We start from the raw sequence: 5,000 nt of genomic DNA on the forward strand, positions 1-5,000 counted from the left end.
GAATGGAAATGGAAAGGGGAATATCCTTCAGAGGCGGGGAAGCCAGACAATGACCGTCGCCACTTTTTACCATTAAGCGTAAACTCGGTGGGGAAACACTGCCGCAAACAGTTTTTACAAACATGTCTGGTTGGAATACAAAGAATTTCTTCGCTCTCTCTCTCTCTCTCTCGTATGGACGTCGAAAATTTTCTATCTTGATTATTTTCCTTCTCTTTAACGCCGTCAGAACTGAAGGTCTCTCTCGCTCGCTCTCTCTCTCTCTCTCACACACATCTATTTGTTCATTTTTCCTCGCTTTAACAATGTCAGAACTGCAAGTCTCTCTCTCTCTCTCTCGCTCACACACACACACAGACATATACACACAGCTATTTATTTTTCCCCTCGCTTTAACAATGTCAGAACTGCAGGCTTCTCTCTCTCTCTCTCTCTCTCTCTCTCTCTCTCTCTCTCTCTCACACACACACACACACACAAGCACGCGCGCGCGCGCGCATACACACAAACACAGTCCCTAAATTACTTTCCGTAGACTTGGGTTCATGCAAAACGTATTTTTTCAAAATCCAATGTTCAATTACAATTCCGCGCGAAATTCATTTGTTTGGTAAATTCTGATTCCAAGGTACCGTAATTAATTCTTAGCAGTGAATCAACACACACACTGGATCTGAGTTCGTATACAATAATATTATACAATTAACGAGCTCACTCCCTCTTTCCCTTCCTAGTGCAAGCAAGCAAGCAAGCAAGCGCACACACACACACACACAATCAACAAACCGTCCCACGGGATATGGATGTTTAAACAAATGTTGAATACAGCCACATATTCACTGCAACGATGTATAAAATACTATTTTAAAAAATCACATTTATCCATCTAGGAACAACCTTGGCGTTATAACTCTTCAAAGCCTTATTAATCTATTAATACTTGATATTATTATTGTATTTATCCCTCATGATAAGTGTTGTTTCGAATAAAAATATGTGAAGATAAATGGACAGTTCCTTTTAATTTTCCTGCTACACTGGTCAGAAGGAGGGCATGAAATTCTCCATTTTTAGAGAACTGAATGATAACAAATTATTAAATACTAATTAAAAATGGATAAAACATTCAACAAAATGTCACAGGAGGAAGAGGGATCTTCCTCCCCATTTGTCTTCAAGAGAGAGAGAGAGAGAGAGAGAGAGAGAGAGAGAGAGAGAGAGAGAGAGAGAGAGAGGGGGTTTCTTTTCTAACAACACTCTGTGTATGTCTTTCAGTGCTGTTTCTTCGTATAATTTGCCTGCCGAATCTTGGACTATAATCGACGGCATACCTAAAATATCTAATATCTTACTTATGAATGTACGTGAATTATGATGAATTTATTCATTAATAGTTCGGAAAGCGAACTTAGATTATACAGTAGACAGTAATGTTGAATGTACTTCTGCAGATTAATGAATTAACCTTGACGTGGTCACTAACACCCGGACGCATTTTCCTGAGATGTAACCAAGGATTGGGACCTTTCCCTGAAAAGAGCGGGACGTCATATCTTAAAAACTGACCATCGAATTTTCTTGCAAATAATCTCATTATGTTTCCCACACCCAAATTAATGTATAGGTTAAACCTATAATAAACTAACCTAGGGGCATGACAATAAAACCTGGCTGGTGCAATACTAGCATACATCTAAGGAATTTGCTGCCCGGACGTTTGGTATTTAGGGACGAAACTCGGGCACTGGAACGAAAGGTCTGGAAAGAGACCCTACTGAAACTCGAGAAATAACAGCAAGCGATAACTTCAAAGTTTGTTAGAGAATGTTATAGAGAAAACAGCAAAATGGAACGTTAAAAAATGAGATGACGTAAAAATATGAGTTCCAGAATTTTATATAAAAAAAGTCTGAATAACTTCAGAAATCAAAATATGAGTTCCAGAATTTTATAAAAAATTCTGAATAACTTCAAAATGAGATGAAGACAATGTCAAGTTCATTTGTCAGAATAACAGCCAAATATTTGCCCCGGAGAGGTACCTCTGCCGTTATTAAAATACCTGGGGCATTTACGCAGAATGTGTACGAAGTATTCATTGCGGAATTAATCTCGAAAACAAATGCAATGCTTCCTGTATTTCTAAACAGTTCTAAAGAGTTTATGAAATACGAAATGGTTTTATGAAACCTCTCTTTATATATATTTCAAAATTTATAGTTCTGAATTATGATAAGGGATTTATACTGTGGCTATATGGTCTTACTGTTTCCTTACTACTTCAAAATTTCCAACAATCTCTCTCTCTCTCTCTCTCCCTCTCTCTGAATAATTTAAATGTTAAAATGACTATCTATCTTTCACCTGAGTATTTTTGCATAAGTATACTGAGGAATGACTCTAACTTTCCCTTTACAAACCATACATCAAATCAGTCCCATTATGTACAATCTCTCTCTCTCTCTCTCTCTCTCTCTCTCTCTTTAACTTGTGTATTTCATTACTAAGTATAATGAGGAATAACAATTTTCCATATACTAAGAACATTAAACCAGTCCCATCATGTTCAACTCTCTCTCTCTCTCTCTCTCTCTCTCTCTCTCTCTCGGAATTTTACGACGAACGAGTCAGAGGGGAAATAATACCACTGTCCAATTTCGAGACCGCGACTAATTCATATGCAGGAATATTTTGCACTTTTCCAACAGGACTGTTTTCGAAACTTTTAGCATAAAAAAATCAGACGAACTTTTTGTATTTCAAAAACAGAGATGTTTGTGCTTTTTACCTCAGGTTCAATACTAACTTATTTCAAAAAAAAAAAAAAAAAAAAAACACACGAGGGAGGGAAAAAAATGACATTTATGCATCATTGTTTTTAAATTCCAATACAGCGCGAGGAAATCTTATTTTTATTAGTTGTTTTAAATGATATATTTTTTAGGGGGGACGTACCGCGGGCGGACTTATTGAATGCATGTATTCTACCTGCCGTCAGAGCTCGTACTGCACAGGTGCTTGACGTGAAAGCTTCCGAAGCTTCTTTGCTTTTGTGTGAAATAAACCGAATCGAATTTGATCCCAAATCGGATTAACATCGATCGAATGACTGTTATGAAAAAAAAGTAAATAAAAAAAAGACAATTTGCCGATGTGACGGACTAATCTTCATGATACAAAACAATTGGTGAAAAAGAGCTTAAAAAAACCCAGGAAAATTGTATAACTCAGACTGCTTGTATTCAGGTATCTATTAATCATGAAAAAACTGAGGCTGGGCGTCAATTTCGCCAAAAACAATTACGAAAGTTAACATCAAAGCCCATGGGAAAATTGCAAGTAAAATGGAGATATATATATATATATATATATATATATATATATATATATATATATATATATATATATATATATATATATATATATACATACATACATACATACATGCATACATACATACATATATATATATATATATATATATATATATATATATATATATATATATATATATATATATTTATTTATATATTATTGAACGGATACATTGCAATGGTGTGGCGTAACTATTAATCTAAGTTAATAATTTGATGAAACTGTTTTGAGCTCGTCTGGTCTATATATATATATATATATATATATATATATATATATATATATATATATATATATATATATATATATATATATGTATATATATATATATATATATATATATATATATATGTATGTATATGTATGTATGTATGTATGTATGTATGTATGTATGTATATATATATATATATATATATATATATATATATATATATATATATATATATATATATATATATATAGGACCAGACAAGCTCAAAATAGTTTGATCAATTTATTAACTTAGACTAACAGTTACACCACATCACTGCAATGTGTCCGTTCAATTACTACTTTTCACTTACGTAACAAAAACAACTCCTGACATAATTTCCTTCCATCATCACTCAATATTCACATTTCAGCGTCAGAGATAAATACAAAACCCAGAATTAAATGGTTGTGCATCAAGTACAAACTAATCTATTATGACTTTGATTCTGGATCAAAATGCTACGAAAGAATCAGACACTGGACATACAATAAACACCCTAAAAGGATGTAAAGACACCCTAATCTGAAATAAAAAAAAATGCACAAATAAACAAATGACTGTTAAATAACAATATATAAGTGAGGAAACAACGTGAGTGACCTCAGTACCTACAAATGGAGAAACTTTATGCAGACCTCGATGAATTCCAACACCTCACTACAGCAGCTGCTCCGAAGAATGCTTATCACTGATTGTAAATATTGGTTGCCTTCCCACGTCTGACTTACCATCATTTTAGCTGCAAGCCCTTTATGAGATCAAGTTTCTTTATCACTTCAACGTCTATGATCTTACAAAAAAAAAAAAAATGCAAAAAAAGAAAGGCTAAAAAAACAGCCAGATAAGGTTAATGTCTTGTGTATTATTAGGGACAAGGAAAATGGTAAATTTTAGATCAAGAACCCAATTCTTCACTTGACTGGACACTGACATTAATGCACTTTAACCTGAGCTTTCTTGTCAGATTCAAAACTGACTTGATTACAATGAACCACACAAGTCGTATTAAAAATAGCTACATGTCTTTAATGTATACATCGCTAGCTGTAATTTAGCTTTGAATTCAAGACACGGACTCAAGAAGGCTGGAAGGAAATGAAAAAAATCCTGCGCAAACCAACAAGTTGGGTGAAACATTTTCGTGAGGTAATGAATGAATGGTATGAGGGGATAATTTGATAAGATATCCCAGAGGCTGAAGAACATTATATAAAAGAGTACTCAGAATAAATTCAAAGGGAAGAAAAGAGTAATGGACGGGTTGTGTATCCTGCCTACTTAAAAATTACTAAAAGAAAATGTGTTTACTATTAAAATGACAGTGTAACTTAAGTTAATGGCTGAAACACTTCAGCATCGACATTTGGCCAG

Source organism: Macrobrachium rosenbergii, chromosome 53 (genome assembly GCF_040412425.1).
Source record: "Macrobrachium rosenbergii isolate ZJJX-2024 chromosome 53, ASM4041242v1, whole genome shotgun sequence".
NCBI classification, from domain to species: Eukaryota; Metazoa; Arthropoda; class Malacostraca; order Decapoda; family Palaemonidae; genus Macrobrachium; species Macrobrachium rosenbergii.